The 24,143-nt window shown below is 39.8% G+C and overlaps 1 protein-coding gene across 1 annotated transcript in view; it reads right to left on the reverse strand.

Annotated features, from left to right (window-relative positions):
• Positions 1-24,143, reverse strand: part of GPC2 (glypican 2) — a 97,593-nt gene that overhangs the window by 61,605 nt on the left and 11,845 nt on the right. The window contains exons 2-3 of the mRNA XM_089895718.1: positions 23,670-23,813; positions 655-21,741 (exon numbers count right to left, since the gene is read on the reverse strand). The gene's annotated coding sequence lies outside the window, so the exon portion shown is untranslated. The remainder of the gene's footprint in view (positions 1-654; positions 21,742-23,669; positions 23,814-24,143) is intronic.

The following is a 24,143-nucleotide window of genomic DNA, read 5'->3' on the forward strand; positions in this document are numbered from 1 at the left end:
CTATAACAAAAGACAAAGAAGGGCATTATATAGTGATAAAGGGATCAATACAAGAGAATATAACACTCATTAACATATATCCACATAATACAAGAGCACCTAATTATATAATGCAAATATTAACAAACATAAGGGGAGATATTGAAAATACAATACTAGTAGGAGACTTTAACACCTCACATCAATGGACATTCTGTCCAAACAGAAAAATCAATAAGGAAACAATGGTCTTAAATGACACCTTACACCAGTTAGACTTCATAAATATCTATAGGACATTCCATCCCCAAATAGCAGAATACACATTCTTTTCAAGTGCACATGAAACATTCTCCAGGGTAGATCACACTCTAGGCCACAAAAAAGGGTCAACAAATTTAAGAGGATAAAAATTACATCCAGCATTTTTTCCAACCACAAAGGTATGAAACTAGAAAACAACTACAGGAAGAAAAATGGGAAAAGCACAAACACATGGAGACTAACCAACATGCCACAAAACAAAACAAAACAAAAAAATGGGTTGATGAAGAAATCAAAGGGGAAACCAGAAAATACCTCCAGACAAATGAAAAGGGAAATACAACTTTCCATAATCTATGGGTTGCAGCAAAAGCAGTTCTAAAAAGAAAGTTTATAGCTTTGCAGGCCTACCTCAGGAAACAAGCAGGGGCTTCCCTGGTGGTGCAGTGGTTGAGAGTCCGCCTGCCGATGCAGGGGACACAGGTTCATGCCCTGGTCCGGGAAGATCCCATATGCCGCAGAGCGGCTGGGCCTGTGAGCCATGGCTGCTGAGCCTGTGCGTCCGGAGCCTGTGCTCCGCAACGGGAGAAAGCCACAACAGTGAGAGGCCCGTGTACCGCAAAAAAAAAAAAAAAAGAAAAAAAGAAACAAGCAAACTCTCAAACAACCTAACTTACCATCCAAAGGAATTATAATAAGAACAAACATAGCCCAAAGTCAGCAGAAAGAAGGAAATGAAGACCAGAGAGGAAATAGAGACCAAAAAAAAAAGAAAAGAAAAGATGAAACCAAGAGGTGTTTTTTTTTGAAAGACAAACAGAATTGATAAGCCTTTACCCAGGCTCATCAAGAAAAAGAGAGGACCTAATAAACAAAATAAGAAATGAAAGAGGAGAAATAACAACCAATATCACAGAGATACAAAAAAAAAATCGTAAGTGAATACTATGAACAGTTATATGCCCACAAATTGGACAACCTAGAAGAAATGGACAAATTTCTAGAAACATACAACCTCCCAAGACTGAATCAGGAAGAAATAGACAATCTGAACAGAACAATCACTAGTAATGAAACTGAGTTTGTAGTGAAATTGAGTTTGTAATTAAAAAAAAAATCCCATCAAACAAAAGTCCAGAACCAGACAGCTTCACAGGGAAATTCTACCAGACATATAAAGAAGAGCTAATTCTTATCCTTCTCAAACTGTTCCCAAAAATTGAAGAGGAGGGAACATTCCCAAATTCATTCTATGAGGCCACTATTTCCCTGATACCAAAATCAGAAAAAGACACTACAAAAGAAAATTACAGGACAATATCTCTGATTGATATAGGTGCAAAAATCCTCAACAAAATATTAGCAAGCCAAATTCAACAATACATAAAAAGGATACACCATGATCAAGTGAGATTTATGCCAGTGATGCAAGGGTGGCTCAATACCTACAAAAAATCAATGTGATACATTACACTATTTAAAAAAAAAAAAGGGAAGGATAAAAATTACATGACCATCTCAATAGATGAAGAAAAAAATTTGACAAAATTCAACATCCATTCATATAAAATCTCTCAAAGTTGGTATAGAGGGAACATATCTCAACATAATAAAAGCCATTTATGAGAAAACTACAGCTAATATCCTACTCAGTGGTAAAAAGCTGAAAGCTTTTCTTTTAAAATTAAGAAAAGAGGAGGATGCCCACACTTGCCACTTATATTTAACATAATGTTGGAAATCCTAGCCATAGTAATCAGACAAGAAAAAGAAAAGGCATCCACAACTAGAGATTATCATAGTAAGTGAAGTAAGTCAGAAAGAGAAAGACAAATACCATATGATATCACTTATATGTGGAATCTAAAATATGACACAAATGAACCTATTTATGAAACAGAAATAGAATCAGGGACATAGAGAATAGACTGGTGGTTGCCAAGGGGTAGGAAAGGGTTGGATTGGCAGTTTGGAATTAGCAGATGCAAACTGGTATATATAGAATGGGTAAACAAGGTCCTACCGTATAGCACAGGGAACTATATTCACTATCCTCTGATAAACCATAATGGAAAAAACATGAAAAAGAATGTATATATATGTATAACTGAGTCACTTTGCTATACAGCAGTAATTAACACAACACTGCAATTCAACTATACTTCAATTAAAAATATTTTTTTTAAAGGCATCCAAATTGTAAGGGAAGAAATAAAACTGTCACTTATTTGCATATGACATGATACTATATATAGAAAACCCTAAAGTCTCCAAAAAACGATTAGAACTAATAAATAAATTCAATAATGTTGTGGAACACAAGATTAATATTCAGAAATCTGTTGCTTTCCTATACACTGATAATGAACTATGAGAAAGACAAAGCAAGAAAACAAGTCTGTTTAAAATCACATCAAAAAGAATAGGTGGAATAAAATTAACCAAGGAGGTGAAAGACCTATACTCTGAAAGCTATAAAACACAGATAAAGGATATAGAAGGTGATACAAAGAAATGGGAAGATATCCCATGTTCATATACTGGAAGAATATTGTTAATATGTCCATAATAGCAAGGAAATCTACAGATTTAATGCAATCCCTATCAAAATACCCATGACATTTTCCACAGAACTAGAAAAAAGAATCCTAAAATTTATATGGAACCACAAAAGACCCCAAATTGCTAAAGCAATCTTGAAGAAAAAGAAGAAAGCTGGATGTATTACACCCTCTGACTTCAGACTATACTTCAAAGCTAAAGTAGTCAAAACAGCATGGTACTGGCCCAAAAACATACACATTGATCAATGGAACAGAATAGAGAGCTCATAAGTAAACCCACGCAATTATGGTCAACTAATCTGTGACAAAGGAGGCAAGAATATACAATGGAGAGAAGACAGTCTGTTCAATAATTTTACTGGGAAAACTGGACAGCTGCACGCAAAAGAATAAAACTAGAACAATTTATCATACCATTTACAAAAATAAACTCAAAATGGACTAAAGACCTGTATGTAAGACCTGAAACTATAAAACTCCCAGAAGAAAACATAGGTAGGACACTTTTTTTTTTTTTTTTTTTTTGCGGTACGCGGGCCTCTCACTGCTGTGGCCTCTCCCGTTGCGGAGCACAGGCTCCGGACGCGCAGGCTTAGCAGCCATGGCTCACGGGCCCAGCCGCTCCACGGCATGTGGGATCTTCCCGGACTGGGGCACAAACCCGTGTCCCCTGCATCGGCAGGCAGACTCTCAACCACTGTGCCACCAGGGAAGCCCCGGTAGGACACTTTTTGACATAAATTGTAGCAATATTTTTTGGATCAGTCTCCTGAGGCAAAGGAAACAAAAACAAAAATAAACAAATGGGACTAATTAAATTTAAAAGTTTTTGCACACTAAAGTAAACCACCATCAACAAAAATAGACAGCTTACTGAATGGGGGAAAATATTTGCAAATGGCATGACTGATAAGGGGTTAATATCTAAAATATATCAACAGCTCATACAACTCAGTATCATAAAAACAAGCAACCTGGCAAGAAGGTTGTTTGTTAAATAATGGTCAGAAGACCTGAACAGACATATCTCCAAAGAAAGTATACACTGGCCAATAGGAACATGAAAAGATGCTCAACGTAGCTAATCAGAGAAGTGCAATAAAAACCACAATGAGATATCACCTCACACCTCACAAAAGAAGTCTCAATAAATTTAAGAAGATTGAAATCATATCAAGCATCTTTTCCGAACACAAGGGTATGAAACTAGAAATCAACTATAAGAAAAAAACTACAAAAAACAAACACGTGGAGGGTAAACAATAGGTTACAAAACAGTAGGTCACTGATGATATCAAAGAGTAATCACAAAATACCTGGAGACAAATAAAAATGGAAACACAGCAATCCAAATTACACAGGACACAGCAAAAGCACATCTAAGAGGGAAGTTTATAGCAATACAAGCCTACCTCAGAAAACAAGAAAAAGCTCAAATAAACAATTTAACCTTACACCTAAAGGAACTAAAAAAAGAAGAACATGAAAACTCAAAGTTAGTAGAATAAAAGAAATAAAGATCAGAGCAGAAGTAAATGAAATTGAGACTTTAAAAAAATAAAAAAGAACCAAAAAGAGCTAGTTTTTTGAAAAGACAAAAAATTGATAAGACATTAGCCAGTCTCCTTAAGGAAAAAAGAGGGCCCAAATAAATAAAATCATAAATAGAAGAGAAGTTACAACCGACACCATAAAAGAGATTACTATGAACAACTTATGTCAATAAAATGGACTACCTAGAGGAAATGGATAAATTCCTAGAAAGTAAATCAGGAAGAAATAGAAAACATGAATAGATTACCAGTAATAAAATTGAATAAGTAATAAAAGCAAAAACACTCTCCCAACAAACACAAGTTCAGGACTAGATGGCTTCATAAGTGGATTCTGACAAACATTTAGGAAGAGTGAAACCTATCTTTCTCAAATTATTCCCAAAAATTGGAGAGGAAGAAATGCTTCTGAACTCATTCTAGAAGCCCAGCATCACCCTGATACCAAAACCAGACAAATGAACCACAAAAAAGAAAATTCCAGAGCAATATCCCTGATGAACATAGATGCAAAGTCATCAAAATATTAGCAAACCAAACACAATGATACATTAAAAGGATCATACACAAAAATCAAGTGGGATTTATTCCAGGGATATAAGGATGATTCAATATCAACAAATCAATGCGTAATACCACATTAACAAATTGAAGAATAAAAATCATATGCTCACCTCAATAGATGCAGGAAAATCTTTTGACAATATTCAACATTCATGTATGATAAAAAGTCTCCAGAGTGAGTTACAGAGGGAATATACCTCAACATATTAAAGGACATATATGACAAACCTACAGCCAATTTTTTCACTCGGTGGTGAAAAGCTAAATGCATTTCCTCTAAGATCAGAAACAACAAGTATGCCCACTCTTACCAATTTTTTTCAACATAGTATTGGGTTGGCCAAAAAGTTCGTTCAGATTTTTCCATTAGATGTTACAAAAACCCGAGCGGACTTTTTGGCCAACCCAATATATTGGAAATCCTGGCCACAGGAGCCAGTAGAGAAAAACAAAAAAATCCAAATTGGAAAGAAAATAGTAAAACTGTCACTGTTTTCAGATGATATGATACTACATATAGAAAATCCCAAAGATGATAGCAAAAAAACCTACTAGAATAAATGAATTCAGTGAAGTGCAGTATACCAAATTAATATAAAGAAATATAGCATTTCTATATACTAAAAATGAACTAACAGAAAAATATATTAAAACAATCCCATTTACAATTGCATTAAAAAGAATAATGTACCTAGGAATAAATTTAACTAAAGAGGTAAAAGACTTGTACTCTTAAAACTCTAAGAGAAATTTAAGATGACACAAACAAATATAAAGATACACTGTGCTCACGGAATGGAAGAATATATTGTTAAAATGACCATACTACCCAAGGCAATCTACAGATTCAGTGCAATCCCTATCAAAATACCCAGGACACTTTTCACAAAACTAGAACAAATAACTTTAAAATTTGTATGGAAACACAACACCCCTCGAATAGCCAAAGCAATCTTGAGTAAGAACAAAGCTGGAGGTATCACACTTCCTGGTTTCAAACTGTAATATAAAGCTACAGTACCCAAAACAGTATGGTACTGGCACAAAAACAGATACCTAGATCAATGGAAGAGAATAGAGATCAAAATGAACCCACACTTATATGGGCAATAAATCTATAACAAAGGAGGTAAGACTATATAATGGGGAAAAGACAGCCTTTGCAATAAATGGTAATGGGAAAACTGGTCAGCAACGTGCTAAAGAATCAAACTGGACTACTTTCTCACGCCATATACAAAAATAAACACAAAGTGGATTACAGACTTAAATGAAAGACCTGAAACCATAAAACTTCTAGAAGAAAACACAGACATTAGACTCTTTGACATCAGTCTTAGCAATATATATATTTTTTTGGATCTGTCTCCTCAGGCAAAGGAAACAAAAGCAAAAATAAACAAATGGGACTACATTGAACTAAAAAGCTTTTCAACAGTGAAGGAAACTATCAATAAAACAAAAAGATCTCCTACTGAATGGGGAGAAGATAATTGCAAATGATACATCTGATAAGGGGTTAATATCCAAATACACAAAGAACTCATGCAACTCAACATCAAAAAATCAAACAACCCAATTAAAAAAATTTTTTTATGGGCAGGAGACCTGAATAAACATTTTTCCAAAAAAGACCTACAGATGGCCTCCAGACACATGAAAAAATGCTTACCATCACTAATAACCAGGGAAATGCAAATCAAAACCACAATGAAATAACACGTCATATCTGCCAGAATGGCTGTCATCAAGAAGACAAAAAAAAAAGTGTTGGGGAGGACATGGAGAAAAGGGAACTCTTGTGCACTGTTGGTGAGAATGTAAATTGGTGAAGCCACTGCGAGAAACAGTGTGGAGGTTCCTCAAAATATTAAAAATAGAACTGGATATGATACAGCAATTTCACTTCCGGGTATTTATCTGAGGAACACAAAAACACTAATTGGAAACAATATCTGCACCCCCATATTCTCTGCAGCATTACTTACAGTAGCCAAGAGATGGAAGCAACCTAAGTGCCCATCAATAGATGAATGAATAAAGAAGATGTGGTATATTTAGACAATGGAATGTTACTCTGCCATAACAAAATAAAATCTTGCCATTTTTGGCAATATGGATGTATGAAGAGGGTATTATGCTAAGTGAAATAGGTCAGACAGAGAAAGACTAATACCGTATGAACTCACTTATATGTGGAATCTAAAAAACAACAAAATGAAAGACTCATCGATACAAAAAACAAATTGGTGGTTACCAGAGAAGAGAAGGTTGGGAGGGGGGGCAAAATAGGTGAAGGGGATTAAGAGGTACAAACCTCCACTTACAAAATAAATAAGTCATGGGCATGTAATATACAGCATAAGGAATATGTCAATAATTTTGCACGGAGATAAATGGTTACTAGACATATGGTGATCATTTCATAATGTATGCAAATGTCAAACCATTATGCAGTACACCTGAAACTAATATTGTAAGTCAGTTATGTTTCAATAAAAGATAATTAAAAATTAAATTGTATGAGAAGGTTGTGTAGCTTATATGAAAATACTATGCCATTTTATATAAGGGACTTGAGCATCCTGGGAGTTTTGTATTCACAGAGGGTTCTGGAACCAATCCCCTTCACAGACACCAAGGGACTGTATATTCAGTTGATTTTCCATAAAGGAGCCAAGGTAATTAAATAAGTTAAGAATAATCTTTTTAACAAGTGATGCTAAAACAATTGGGTATCCACGTGCAAAAAAATAAAAATGAACCTTGACCCATAGTTTCCATTATATATTTTAAAAACTTAAGATAGATTATAGACAATGTAAAAACTTAGACTATTAAACTTTTAGAGGGAAAAATAGAAAATCTTTGTGACCTTGAGTTAGGCAAAGATTTCTTAGATTCAACACCAAAACCATGATCCATAAAAGAAAAAACATGGACAAACTGGACTTTATCAAAATTAACTTCTGCTTTTCAAAAGATATTATTAAGAAAATAAAAAGATCACCTACAGACTGGAGAAAACACTTGTAAAACACACATCTGATAAAGAACTTGCAACGCAACATGTAAAGGCTTCTCAATAACAAAAATCCCAAGTTTTAAAAATTGGAAAAAGATTTGAACAGATATTTCATCAAAGAAGAGACACAGATGACAATCACATGAAACGAAGTTCAAAATTATTATTTATTAGGAAAATGCAGAAGAAAACCACAGTGAGATACCACTACAATACCAAGAATTGGTGAGGATGCAGAGGAAGCAAAACTCTCACACTTCACTGATGGGGATGAAGAATGGCATAACCAGTTTGAAAAACATTTTGACAATTTCTTATAAATGTAAATACATATTACCATATGACCCAACAATCCCACTGCTAGGTATTTACCCCAGGAAATGAAAACATGTTCTCATGCAAATCTGTACACCAGCGTTCATAGCAACTTTATTCCTAACCATCCAAAACGGAGGGAAGAAATTGTCCATCAACTGATCAACGGGTGAGTGGGTCAACAAGTCATGGTACATTCCATACAATGAATACGACTCAGCAGTAAAAAGGAATCAACTACCAATACACATAATGATGTGGACAAACCTCGAAAATATTTTGCTAAGTGAAAGAAGCCAAACTAAGGCTACATACTGTATGATTCCATTTATATGACGTTCTGGAAAAAGCAAAAGTATAGGGACAGAATTCAGAGCAGTGATTGCCAAAGGCTAGAAATGGGAGGAAAGGATTGACTATAAAGGGACATGAAGGAACTCGGGGTAGTGGAATACTGTGTCTTGAGTGTGATGGTGGCTACAGAACCTTATACCTTTTAAAAGCTCGTTGAGCTGTAACACCTAAAAAAAGATAAATTCTGCTGTATGTAAATCATACCGCAATCGACCTGAATTAATTAAAGTACAGTTATCTAACAAAACAAGCAATATGCTAATACGGAATAAATGAATAAATCTAACAAAAGATATGTAAGACCTTCTTGAAAAATTTGTATAACTATTGAAATTTATTTAATTTTACACCATGGTCATGGATGGAGACTTAATATCATAAATATGTCAATTCTCCTCAAATTAGTCCATGAATGCATACCATTCCAATAAAAATCCCAAAAGGTTTTGTCATGGAAATCGGCAAACAGATTCTAAAATGCAAATGGACGAGAAAAACACCTAGACTAAATGAGATTTTGAAGAACCAAAATTAGATGAGGGTTTCACGTACCAGGTCTCACATACTGATACTAATTAAAAAGTTATTGAAATTAAGAAAATGTGGCTTTGGCACAAATAGAGCAATGAGAAGAGAGCCTAGGAATGGAAACTTTATATATTAGAGAGATGGCATTATAATTCAGTGGGGAAGGATGGCAAGGACAAGTGGCTATCCATCTGGAAATACTTAAATTCCAACTTTACACCTTACACAAGAAACAGTTCTAACTGGATGAAAAACTTAAATACGAAAAGCAAACTTGTAGTTTTTAACATAAAATACAGGAGGCTGTCTTTATAACCTTAAGAGTAGGACAGGGGCTTCCCTGGTGGCGCAGTGGTTAAGAATCCACCTGCCAATTCAGGGGACACAGGTTCAAGCCCTGGTCCGGGAAGATCCCACATGCCGCGGAGCAACTAAGCCCGTGCGCCGCAACTACTGAGCCTGCGCTCTAGAGCCCGTGAGCTACAACTACTGAAGCCCACGTGCCTAGAGCCCGTGCTCCGCAACAAGAGAAGCCACCACAATGAGAAGCCCTCGCACCGCAACAAAGAGTAGCCCCCACTCGCCACAACTAGAGAAAGCCCGCGTGCAGCAACGAAGACCCAACGCAGCCAAAAATAATAAATAAATAAAATAAATGAATTTTTAAAAAAGAGTAGGACAGGATTTTTTAAAAAGACACAAAGGGTTTGATGAATCTGAGATCAGATTTAAATTTCTATAGTTCAAAAGTAAAGGGAAATAACAAGCCACTGACAGAAAAAGGACGTTTGTAACATATATGATTGACAAAGAATTCAAATTTCAAATATCTAATGAATGGCAAACCAATTTAGAAATAGGAAACTATGTTACCAAACCTGGCTCATTCGCTGGACAGGCAGCAGGCCAAACACTGAGACGCCGAAGTTTGCAGCAGAGAAAAACTGTATTCACGAGGCGGCCAAGCCAGGAGAGGAGAGAATGGATCTCAAATCTGTCTCCCAGAAGGGGAGGGGCACAGGATATTGATGGGATAAAGCTGAGGCATGGAGGGCACAGGGAAAGGTAATAAGGTGATCGGAGAAAAGAAAAAGTGAGGCAATTGTCCTTCTTCACAGGTGCAACTAAGCTGTGGCTTCTTCATGGGACACATGTTCAGAAAATGATGGTGTTACCATGCTCTGATGGTGGAGTTTTGGGCCCTCTGGCATCTAAAGGTCCCTGAGTGGATACTCACGCATGCCCAGTTGAGGGTCAGTAGTCTTAGTCTCATCTGGCTCAAGCTCGAACTGGACACAGCTGACTCCAAGTTACTAAAAAAACAACTTGGGCAAATATCTTTATTATTTAGGCTGCATGAAGCTTGGAAGACACGCAAACCTTCTGCAGCAGCAGTTAAAGTGAGCTTGAGCAGTGAGCGCAGGTTACAGGTGTAATGGATCTAACTAATGATTACTCCTGGTCTCCAATATTCACAAGATCAATACAAAGACGCAGTTCACAGAAGAGAAAACCAAAATGGGCGAAACATGAGACGTGCTCTTCTCTCTAGCAATCAAGGACATGTCAGTGAAAATCGTCATTTTCACCCATATCAGATTGGTAAAAATTTAAATGTTGGAGGCAAAGTGAACAGTGGTGGGAGCGTGTCTTGGTACTGCTTGGAGAACAATTAAATATAATCTCCAAAATTTCGAAGTGCACATACTCTGTGACCCAGGAATTCCACTGTCACTCTTGCACACGTACCCAAAGAAACATGGAAAGAAGTGTTTATTACAGCATTATTTACAATAGTCAAAGACTGAGGATAACGTAAATGTCCATCAATAGGAGAATGAATAAGTGGATCATGGTAAATATTCACACTGAAATATTTAACAGCATTTAAAATGAATGAACTCCAGTTCATCTATCAACACTGGATAAACCTCTCAAAATCATGGTGTAAAGTTAAAAACGGTTCTGACCCCAATTCCAATGAGTGTGGTGTGAGGGTTTTCCCCACACACCAGGCAATGTTCAGACACCAGCTGAGAATAACTCAATTCTGACACTATCTACTTCGAGACAGGGTCAGATTCCACAGGGTAAGGACTCAGTCCTGCAACACTACTCCTCCCACCATACCACCACTTCAGATGCCAATCACAAGTTCAGGTTGTCACCTGGGCTCCTGACCCATCAGCTATAGATCAGAGGCGCCAACGTCCTCAGGTTTGATTAATTTGCTAGATCGGCTCACAGAACTCAGAGAAACATTTTGCTTCCTGGATCACCAGTTTATTACAAAAAGATATATAACTCAGGAATGGCCAGATGGAGAAGATGCTAGGGCAAGGTAGGGGAAAGGGCAGGTATCTCCCATGCTCTCTTGGAGCACTCTCCCATCCACCTCCACATGTTCACCAACCCAGAAGCCCTACAAGCCCCAGCCTTTTGGGGTTTTATGGAGCATTCATTACATAGGTATGGTTAAATTTTGGTTGTTGGTGATTAATTCAACCTCCAACCCCTCTGCTCGCCACAGAAATCAGTGGGTAAGGTCATGGTTCGTTCCTCTGGCAACCAGCCCCCATCCTGTGGTGCTTTCTAAAAGTCACCGCATTAATATAAACCCAGCTGTGGTGAAAAGGGGCTTGTTATGAATAACAAGATGCCCATTTCACCTTTATGGCTCTGAAACAATTTCAAGAGCTGAGGATAAGAGACCAAATATTATAACAAAAGATGCTCCTATTGCTCTCATGGCTCAGGAATTTCCAAGGGTTTTGGGAGCTGTGAGTCAGGAACTGTGGAGGAAAACCACATATATATGAGAAATATGTTTTGGTCATCCAAATGACCAAATATATATACTTCTTATCAATCACAATATTGCAAGAATAAGAGGCAAGTTGCAAATGAATGTATCCTGGAAGATACCTTGCATCAATCATCCAGTCCCCAGGGGCCCAAAGCTAAAGCCTGGGCTTTAGCCAGCCTCCAAATCTCTGGTGACAAGAGGCAAAGCCTGGGCCAGAGCAGGATGGAGATCAGACGAGACCTCTGCATAAAGCCAGGACCCCTAAATCACTGACCCTCTGACAGTGAGCCAGAAGAAAAAGAACTGCCATGAAGGGGGAGGTAGTAGAGATTGATTCTTCAGCCACAGCCTTAGAGAAAAGCATGAAAAATATCTTCCCTCAGAGCATCCCTAACCCTCACCCACACTCTCAAGGGTTTAGGCCCGAATTCACAATGCCTGTGAGCCTTAAAAAATACAAAGCTGAAATTTTCATTTAAAGTGACCCTCGATAGGTAGTATACCTGCACCCAGTGATGTAAACACAGATCCCCTCTGGAGGAAGGCACTTACACCTAGGTCTCAAAGAATTCCCACAGATTAAGTTCCAAGTAAGATGAAATATCAATTTAAAAACACAACAAAACAAGTGATCATGAGCAAAAGAACTACAGAAACAACTGCAAAGTTAGGTCTTCAAAGACTGCTGCTATTAGTATCAGATGGTATCGCTCATAAATCAATAGGTTTAAAGAAATAAAAGAAGATACTGGAAGGATGATGAAACAAGAGAATGTAAAACTGACCAGGCAGATTTGGGGGAAGAAAACACAAAGAGAAACTCTACAAATGTAAAATATAAAAATTGAAATAAAAGAGTCAATGGGTACATGAAACAGCAAATTAAATACAGCTGGAGATAAAATTTGTGGGTTGGCTTAAGATAGGTCCAAAGACATTGTCAGAATGCAGCATGGATGCACAGGGAGGGAAAATATGAAGGAAAAAAAAGTCAAACGGGGATTCCCTGGTGGCGCAGTGGTTGAGAGTCCGCCTGCCGATGCAGGGGACACGGGTTCGTGCCCCGGTCCGGGAAGATCCCACATGCCGCGGAGCGGCTGGGCCCGTGAGCCATGGCCGCTGAGCCTGCGCGTCCGGAGCCTTTGCTCCGCAACGGGAGAGGCCACAACAGTGAGAGGCCCGCGTACCGCAAAAAAAAAAAAAAAAAAGTCAAACGTAAAAGAGTAAAAAAGTCTGATGTGTCTAACTGCTGTATAGCATAGGGAACACTACTCAATACTCTGTAATGGCCTATATGGGAAAAGAATCTAAAGAAGAGTGGATATATGTATATGTATAACTGACTCACTTTCCTGTACACCTGAAACTAACACAACATTGTAAATCAACTATACTCCAATAAAATTTTTTTTAATTCTGCTGTGTCTAATAATACGACTTCAGAATGAGAGATTAGAGAAAATAGGAAATAAGCACTATTTGACAAGACAATGAACTTTCAGGAAGCCCAATAAATTCACCAAGCGAGCATAATAAATAAAAAGAAGTCCACAATTATAAACATTCTAGTCTAACTGTAAAATACCAAAGACAAAGAGGAGATGTTAATAGCAGGCAAAATGAAAAATCAGTATCTACAGAATGAGCCAGCTACCTCCTCACTGGAACCCAAAAGAAAGTGCAGTGTTATCTCTAAACTGTTAAGAAAAAAAAGTCAACCTAGAATTATTTACACAGATAAATTATTTTCAAGAACACTAGCAAAATAAACACATTTCCAGACAAAATAAAAGTAACAGAAAGAAGTAAGGTCTGAGGTGCAAAAGGGAATGGTGAGAATAAAGAAGCAAGGATGTAGGTAAATCAGAAGTAATACAGAGCTTTGGAGAAATGTCTATTTAGGTCTTCTGCCCATTTTTTGATTGGGTTGTTTGTTTTTTTAATATTGAGCTGCATGAACTGTTTATATATTTTGGAGATTAATCCTTTTTCTGTTGATTCATTTGCAAATATTTTCTCCCATTCTGAGGGTTGTCTTTTCATCCTGTTTATAGTTTCCTTTGCTGTGCAAAAACTTTTAAGTTTCATTAGGTCCCATTTGTTTATTTTTATTTCCATTACTCTAGGAGGTGGGTCAAAAAAGATCTTGCTGTGATTTATGTCAAAGAGTGTTCTTCCTATGCTTTCCTCTGAGAGTTTTATAGTGTCTGGTCTTACACTTATGTCTTTAATCCATTTTGAGTTTATTTTTGTGTATGGTGTTCGGGAGTGTTCTAATTTCATTCTTTTACATGTAGCTGTCCAGTTTTCCCAGCACCACTTATTGAAGAGACTGTCTTTTCTCCCTTGTGTATCCTTGCCAACTTTGTCATAGATTAGTTGACCATAGGTTCGTGGGTTTATCTATGGGCTTTCTATCCTGTTCCATTGATGGCCAAGAGGCACATGAAGAGCTGCTCAACATCACTAATCATTAGAGAACTGCAAATCAAAACTACAATGAGGTATCACCTCACACCAGTTAGAATGGGCATCATCAGAAAATCTACAAACAACAAATGCTGGAGAGGGTGTGGAGAGAAGGGAACCCTCTTGCACTGTTGGTGGGAATGTAATTTGATACAGCCACTATGGAGAACAGTATGGAGGTTCCTTAAAGAACTAAAAATAGAACTACCATATGACCCAGCAATCCCACTACTGGGCATATACCCAGAGAAAAACATAATTCAAAAAGACACATGCACCCCAATGTTCATTGCAGCACTATTTACAATAGCCAGGTCATAGAAGCAACCTAAATGCCCATTGACAGAAGAATGGATAAAGAAGATGTGGTACACATATACAATGGAATATTAGTCAGCCATAAAAAGGAACGAAATTGGGTCATTTGTAGAGACGTGGATGGACCTAGAGACTGTCATACAGAGTGAAGTAAGTCAGAAAGGGAAAAACAAATATCATATTAATGCATATATGTGGAATCTAGAAAAATGGTACAGATGAACCAGTTTGCAAGGCAGAAATAGATACACAGATGTAGAGAACAAATGTATGGATACCAAGGGGGGAAAATGGGGGGGGGAGTGGTGGTGGTATAAAAAAAATACCTGTATTAAAAAAATTAAATTTAATTTAAAAAATAAAATAAAATACAAAAAAAAAGTAATACTGAGCTTATAAAACAGTACCAATGATGTCTAATTTGTGGGACTGAAAATATCAAGGTAGTAAAGCAATTATACTCCAATAAAGGTGTTAAAAAAAAAAAAGAAAGAAAATATCAAGGTAGGAGTCCCAGGTCTGGTTAAGATGAGTAAATATACATGAAGCAACAATTGGAAGACCCTGAAAAGTAAGGAATAGTGGACAGATTGGAGAGAGAAATCAAAACTCATGGAAGGTATGGCAGTAAGTTTATGGTTTGGTTTGGTTTAGTTTCCTCCCATATCTCTCAGCTCAGACTCAGAGCATCCTGAATCCCAGAACTGCAGAGCAGGCACAGGAAGAAAAAGCTCCAACAAAAACCCTCTTTCTCTGATCAGAGGACGACTACAGAGAGAGTAGAAGGAGAACCCTGGTTTTATTTTGTAATCCTACCCAGCTCTGCCCTGAGGTAAGACCCAAAGATGCACTCTCATGGCAGTAGTGGTAACCCAGCTCTAGCGGCAGCCATGCTCGCCCAGACAGAAACTAGGAGAGAGGAAAACATCCTTCTCCCTGACCACAGAAACTAGGAAAGAGAGCCCTTGTTGTTGAAAGAGCCTGGGAGGCACCCCCCTTGCTTTTTTCTCTCCCCTCCCTCTCACTGCTTCCCCTAAAGGCAGATGCAGTTACCAGAAGTGCGTGCAAGAAGTGGTGAGGAAGCTAAAACCTCGGCTTTCTATCTTTAAGAGGAAGAAGCTTGAAAGAGGAATTGCATCAGCTGCATATGGAGCCCATGTCCAAGATACGCACACATGGAACTGATCCTAAAATCATACTAAAGGCTTCGAGAACTAAACTGTGCTGTAGATCCCCACTCGGTCCCAGGGTGGCCCATGGGCAGTGGAGGGGCAGGGGGAGAAGGAGAGGAAGGGGGTGGGATGCACACAGAGGAAAGATCCAAACTCCACAGCCAAATTTTTGAAAATGGAAATGTCTTTGGAATCACAGCCCACAGAAGGCATGTTGGGACTTTGGGCTGAAGTTAGTCAGCCCAACTTGCTGCCAAAACAGAGAAATCAACACTCTCCGAAGATTGTAATAGGACCCAGCATCTCACAGAGCAATAGTTAAAATGTCCAGGATGTAATCCAAAATTACTTGAGATAGAAGGAGACAGAAAAATCTCAACAACCCGTAAGGCAAAAGACGCACACCTCGAGATGACACAAATGTAGGAATTGTTAGCCAAAGACTTTGACACGGCGATGACAACCTTGTTCCACGAAATAAAGGTGAACAGTCTTGAAGTGGATGGAAAGACAAACATCTTAGCAGAAAATATAACCCATAAGAAAGAGCCAAGTGAAAACTTCAAAACTGACAGACATGATCTTGCTGAAACAAAAAGCCTAATTGGAAGAGTTCAGAATTGAGATGACAGAGGAAAGAGTCAGTAAACTTAAAAACAGATCAAAAGAAACTATCCAACTTGAACAGCCAGGAAAAATCAGATTTATAAAAATGAACAGAGCCTTTGAGACCCAGGGGACAAAATAAAAAGGTCTAACGCATGTGTCATCGGAATTCCGGAAGAAGAGGAGATAGAGATCAATGCAGAAAACAATATTTGAACAAACAATGGCTGCAAACTTCTCAAATACTTGAAAGAGATCAATTTAAAGATTTAAGAAGCTCAGTGAACTCCAGACAGGATAAACTCAAAACCATCTCCAGACGCAGCATAATCAAACCACTGAAAGCTAAAGATAAAGAGAGAAATCTTGAGAGCTGCCGGAGAATCACAAAGCATTACACACAGGGGACAATAATTCAAACAAATGCAGATTTCTCATCAGAAAGCCTGGAGGACAAGAAGACAGCCGAACTACATGTTTAAAGTGCTGAACGAAAAGCGCTGTCAACCCAGATTCTACATCCAGCAAAAGCATCCTTCAGTTATGAAGACGAAATAGATATTCTCAAATGAAGGAAAACTGAATGGACTCACGGCCAGCAAACCTGCTCTAAAAGAGATTCTAAAGGAAGTTCTTCACAGGGAAGAGAAACGATACCGCAGGGAAACTTGGAACTTCAGGGATGCAGGATGAGCAACAGAAATGGTAATTATTTAGGTGAACAGAAGAGGTTATTTTCTCCTCTTAAATTCTTTAAAATATATATGACTATCAAAAGCAAAAATTATAACATTACTGGTGAGATTTTCCATGATTATAAGTTTAATACATATGATAATTACAACATAAAGTGAAGAGTAAAGAGAACTCTATGGTTGTAAGTTTTCTTCATGTCACTTGAAGTGGTAAAATATTAATTTTAACTGAACTGAAAAATTAAGTACGTATATTATAATCCCTGGAGCAACCATTAAAAAACTACACAAGTTTCCTTCAGTAAATGGTGCTGGGAGAATTGGATATCTACATGCAAAAGAAAGAAGTTTTTGTCTGGGGTAATGGAAAAGTTTTGCAGATAGACAGTGGTGATGGTTGTACAACATTGTGAGTGTAAGTAATGCCACTAAAAAAAAGGCTAAAATAGAAAATGTTGTGTTATGTATATTTTACCACAAGTTTTAAAAATTAATAATGTATACCAAAACCATAGAATTATACACTTGAAGTGAGTGAACTGACACTACTATATATAAAATAGCTAACTAATAAAGACCTACTACGCAGGGAACTCTACTCAATACTCTGTAATGACCTACATGGGAATAGATTCTAAAAAAGAGTGGATATATGTATATGTATAACTGATTCACTTTGCTGTACACCTGAAACTAACACAACATTGTAAATCAACTACACTCCAATAAAAATTAATTAAGAAAAATAAAGACAGCAGGCACACTTGTTGAATGACAAAAAATTTGTTGAAATAAATAAAAAACAAATGAGTGAACCGTATGGTATGTGACTCATAGCTCAATAAGGCTGATTTCTTTTAATGGGACCCAAAAATCTTAACTACATATACTGGGAAATGAAAAGATGCACTCTTAAATAACTCTTGGATCAAAAAGAAATTAAAAGAGAAATAACAAACCCCTTAGGAAGCGATAAGAAGGAAAACACATCACCAAAACCTTGGACACAATGAGCATGTATGCAGAGGAAAGTGTCCTGCTTAAAGGCATTCATTATTAAAGAACAAAGATGAAGAATAAAATATGCAAAGGATGAGAATAAAGTGTGGGGATTTGGCAGAGACTCTTACGTGTTCCTCAAGATCTAGATACCTTTCCTACCAGACACACAGAAATGTGGACCCCTAGGTACATGCTTTCATGTATTTTTAATGGATAATTTTTAACAGAATACTAAAGAGTTGGAAAAAATATTGAAAAATTGAAAAGGAGGTCTATTAAAACTCACAACACTATTTTAAGTTTAAAGACTTTATTTACACCCAAACCAGAATTTATTATAATTTTACCTTCCTGGCTTTAATGGAAGCAAACATCAACAAGACACTCAAAACCTACTGAGTTTTTTTGGCATCCCCTGAAACCTTCAGTCTGAGATGAGTGCCTCGCTTGCCTCACCCTTATCCTGTTCCCACATCTAAACACATTTCCTAGCCTCTCATACAGACGAGGGTGGGTCAGACAATTGATTTCTGGCCGATGAAGTGTAAAAGGAAGTGAAGTATGTAACCTCCACAAGAAGTGCTGTAAAACCCTCTTGTGCAATCCTCCAAGCTCTGTCTCCCATTTGCCAGGTGAATGGAGAGGACCCTAAGGAACCAGAGGAGGTGAAGCTGTGAGACAGAAGGAGCCTGGGTCCCAGAATCACTGATGGAAGGAGAGATGCCCAGGAAGCCTTTGACCAGGAACATTCACACTGGAATGTTATAGGATCCAGGACGGAACTTTCATTGTGCTCAACCACTGGCATTTTGGGCTGTTTGTTACACAGTCCTAAGGATTTACTTTACCCGGTACACTTCAGATCCAAGAATGAAGAAATACAGTTGCAGGCTTCCCTGGTGGCGCAGTGGTTGAAAGGCCGCCTGCCGATGCAGGGCACACGGGTTCATGCCTCGTTCCGGGAAGATCCCACATGCCGCGGAGCGGCTGGGCCCGTGAGTCATGATCGCTGAGCCTGCACGTCCAGAGCCTGTGCTCCGCAACGGGAGAGGCCACAACAGTGAGAGGCCCGCGTACCGCAAAAAGAAAAACAAAGAAATACAGGGCTTCCCTGGTGGCGCAGTGGTTGGGAGTCCGCCTGCCGAGGCAGGGGACACGGGTTCGTGCCCTGGTCCGGGAAAATCCCACATGCCGCGGAGCGGCTAGGCCTGTGAGCCTATGGCCGCTGAGCCTGCGCGTCCAGAGCCTGTCGGGAGGGGCCGCAGCAGCGAGAGGCCAGCGTACCGCAAAAAAAAAAAAAAAAAAAAGAAATACAGTTGCCATTTCTTTAGTTGACTGTAGACCCCTTTCCTCCCTGTCTACATTGCGGCTCTGCTATCGTGCAGCGGGGGTTTTTCAGCAAAAATTAGGACAAAAATCTGCTGATCAGGGCCTCCCTGGTGGTGCAGTGGTTAAGAATCCGCCTGCCAATGCAGGGGACAAAGGTTCGAGCCCTGGTCCGGGAAGATCCCACATGCCGTGGAGCAACTAAGCCCGTGGGCCACAACTACTGAGCCTGCGCTCTAGAGCCCGTGAGCCACAACTGCTGAAGCCCACGCACCTAGAGCCCATGCTCCGCAACAGGAGAAGTCACCACAATGAGAAGCCCACGCACCACAATGAAGAGTAGCCCCCACTCGCTGCAACTGGAGAAGGCCCGTGTGCAGCAACGAAGATCCAACACAGCCAAAAATATAAATAAATAAATATATTAAAAAAAAAATCTGCTGATCATGTCTCCCTATCTACCACACATTTGCCAACAGTGAATTCAGACTCGGATATGAAGCAGGTGGGTCTTGGCTGGAAACAGGTGGCTCTCTCAGATGAAGGCAGTTGGAAGAGAGCTGAAGAAAGGAATGCTTAGATAGGAAGGGGTGGGCAGGGTATAGAAGCATGCTAAGAGACAGGGTGGTGGCCTCAGGCCAGTCCAGCAAGTCTGCTTTTATACCTGCAGTCCTGGGGAGGGGGAGGGGAGGGGGAGAGTGTGTGCTGTCGGGAGAAGGCTGCTTCATTCAGGCAAGAGGGATCCTACCCTGGCCCCAGGCTCTGGAAAGCCTTGAACATAAACACGCGAGTGAGGGACTTCCCTGGTGGTCCAGTAGTTCAGACTGAGCTCCCAGTGCAGGGGACCAGGGTTCGATCCCTGGTCAGGGAACTAGATCCCACATGCCACAACTAAGACCTGGTGCCGCCAAATAAATAAATAAATATTTTAATTAATTAATTTATTTTTTGGCTACGTTGGGTCTTCGTTGTTGTGCACGGGCTTTCTCTAGTTGCGGCAAGCAGGGGCTACTCTTAGTTGCATTGCGCGGGCTTCTCATTGTTGCGGAACACGGGCTCTAGGCATGTGGGCTTCAGTAGTTGTGGCACGTGGGCTCAGTAGTTGTGGCTCACGGGCTCTAGAGCACAGGCTCAGTAGTTGTGGTGCATGGGCTTAGTTGTTCCAAACGGAAATGAATAAAACAAAACCACCTCCGAACTACAATGATTCAAGAAATGTTGTCTAATTTGGTCAATGGAAAACAAATTATGTGAAGTATTGATTGTAACAACATACATAGTGATTTTACTGGGAGAAGGAAAAAAATAAATTTCACAAAATAAATATGTAATAATTTAAGAATTCCGTATGTCCTTAATTTAAAAGTCTTGCAAATATCACCAACGCATTAACAGAAAGTGCAGGCTCATGCAATAATAATTAAATACAGTTGTTTCTGTTTTGCTAACTTTCACTGGTACAAAGACACATTTCTCAGTTTTGTATTAAGATGGTCTACTTCGAAAGGCAGAGATACAGCACATCTCTCACTAAGCAGATTATGAGCAGACTCAAATATTTTGACCTAAGTCATGTGGGCCTCTGGTTGTGCTTGGACCAGGGACCCATGACTGGTAGGGACAAGCCTATGGTCCACAAGGAAGGTGACCAGCCCGCAGTGAACCTGACCACACCCTGGGGGCCACACCCAGGAGGGGCCAGGAGACACCCCCTCGATCAGGACCCTTCTGCTGCTCCCATTGTCTGAGCATAACGGGGCAATAGTCCATCAACCCCCGGGTAAGGGCAGGGGTGACAAGCACACAGGGTAGGCGCGGGAGGGAAAAGGGGAGACGTCCGGCACATTGTGGCAGCCCTATCATCAGAGGCCCAACAGGAGGGCTTTATCCTGTTAGGCTACAGGAAGCACAGCTGAGTAATGCCTCGAGGTTTGGTACCTTCTCCACCTTTTTTTTTTTTTGGCCGCATTGGGTCTTCCGTTGCTGCGCGCAAGCTTTTCTCTAGTTGCAGCGAGCGGGGGCTACTCTTCCTTGAAGTGCACAGGTTTCTCATTGTGGTGGCTTCTCTTGTTGCGGAGCACCGGCTCTAGGTGTGTGGGCTTCAGTAGTTGCAGCATGTGGGCTCAGTAGTTGTGGCACACGGGCTTAGTTGCTCCGCGAGATGTGGGATCTTCCTGGACCAGGGATCAAACCCATGTCCCCTGCATTGGCAGGCGGATTCTTAACCACTGTGCCACCAGAGAAGTCCCACCCTCTTCACTTTTAGAAACAAAATTCACCAATTTGTACTGAGGAACATTGCTTTTTGTTTGTACCTAATTAATTTTCTACAGAGATCACAGTTTAATAAAGTGCCATGACAGATTGTGTCCCAGGGGCAAGCACTGGGGGTGTGGGCCACTCCCAGTTTTCAGATATCATCCCCGGATTTTGGAGATGCCTTTCTCTCCTTCGGTCCTTGGTGTCGCCACCCTCACTCACTCATCTCTGCAGATACAAACTCCCTCCCTGCTCCCCTGGGGTCTCATCTGCCCTCACATGCTTGTGTTCATTTCAGCGTTAACTCTTTTCATCACAATTTTGTTTTGTCCTTCAGTGGATCACTCTAGAGTCATTGGTCCAGTTTTGTGAATCAGGAATGTAATGAAGCCCAATAGTAACACTAAAAAATAGACAGGGGAGGTAGAGATTGAAGCGATGCGTCTACAAGCCAAGGGATGCTGAGGATTGCCAGGAGCACCGCAGCTGGAAAAGGCAGGGCAGCGTCCTCTCTGAGAGGCTTCAAAGGGCATATGACCCTGATGACATCGTGATGGTGGATTCTGGCCTCCAGAATTGTGACAATAAATTTCTAATGTCTTAAACCAAAAACAGATAAATACCAGGGACCAGTGACATGCAATGACGTGAAGTTTTGTGGGCTGTGATGAACTGTATCCAGTGTTCAGGACCTTAACTGAGATCCATTTGTCAATTCAGGACTTGCAAGCAAATTATCAGCCTTTCAGAGTGAGAGATTACTAAAAAGATATTACAAAGAGAGAGAGAGAGAGAGAGAGAGAGAGAGGGAGGGAGGGAGGGAGGAAGGGGAGGGAGTGAGGGGAAAGAGAAAGAAAAAGGAGGATTTTTATATCAATCATAATTCATCATAAATTTGAATTCTGTGAAATACACATAAATAAGATAATTTTGTGGCTTTTTATCCTAAATTTGCCAAGCAACCTGAGGATCGCTGGGGAGACCCCACAGACAGGATGTGCTGGAGCTGACTGTTAAATTTGGGGGAATGTTGCAAGCCAGTTGTTAAACACAGCCATTATTAAAAATTAAATAATATGTGTACAACAGTGTGAGTGTACTTAATGCCAGTGAACTGTACACTTAAATGGTTAAAATGGTAAATTTTATGTTATGTATATTTTACACAACAAAAAAAAATCAAGAAAAAATAAAATAATATAAACTTACAATTAAATTATATTAAAAATGAGGGAAGCTCATCATTTCCTACTTCTTTCACCATATTTCACTACTACATATGCTCTCTAGGTTACTGTGCTATTGTATTCTCACGGTGGGAAGGCTGTACAATGACACATGCTGTACATTTCGTCCTGACTCACATTCAGTGATTTCACATTGGTAGTCGTATTATCTGCTCAGGCTGTCAGACCAAAATAGCACAGACAGGGTGGCTAAAAAACAGAAATTTATTTCTCAGTTCTGGAGGGTGGGAAGCCCAAGATCCAGGTGCTGACAAGGTAGGTTTTACTCTAAGGCCTCTTTCCCTTGGCTTGTAGGCGGCCGCCTTCTTGCCCTGTGTTCACAATGGCCTCTGAGTGTAGACTTGTGGAGGAGGCAGAGGGGGCACTCTGGGGTCACTTCTCATGAGGACATTACTCCTATTGGGCCAGGGCCCCCTCCTCATGACCTCATTCAACCTTAAGCATTTCCTTAGGGACTCATCTTCAAATACAGCCACACTGGGAGTTAGGGCTTCAACATATGGATTTGGAGTGAGGGGGGCACACAAACAGTCGGTCCATACAATAGTTAACTTGACACATGGAAATTGGAAAAGCCTATAAATCAGGACTCCTTTTCTAGAGATGGTTTGGTGAACACTTACCAGCACACTGCTCTGAGGGGAAGTGCAGACAATGATCTCTTGGTCCCATTCTTCTGAGTATCCTTCACTTCTCCCAGCCTGGGAGCTCAGCAAGGTCAGGGGTCAGCCTTTGATCCCCAGTTCTCAGCCCTCTGCTCTCATCTCCTAGAAGCGCAATCAGCATTTGTCAGATTGACCAGGAGCTGAAATGCATCCTGGTGGCGTGAAAAGGAGGCTGACAAGAGAGGAAGTCTCGGTCCCACAAAGATGAAACTTGTGAATATGACAGAAGCAGGAACTACAGACGCAGCCTCTGGAGTTGACTGTGGGACGGATGACTTCCCTTCCCTGAGCCTTGGGTTTCTCATCTGTAAAGTGGGGGTAGTAACAGTACCTCCCTTGGAGGGTCCCAGTGAGGACAGGATGAGGTAACACAGAGGACCCTGCACACGGCCTGGAAAGCTACATGGATCATCACACAGATACCTATCCTTT

This window comes from Delphinapterus leucas, chromosome 15 (genome assembly GCF_059928025.1).
Source record: "Delphinapterus leucas isolate spDelLeu-1000000601 "Yukka" chromosome 15, BTC_Dleu_Yukka2, whole genome shotgun sequence".
NCBI lineage: Eukaryota > Metazoa > Chordata > Mammalia > Artiodactyla > Monodontidae > Delphinapterus > Delphinapterus leucas.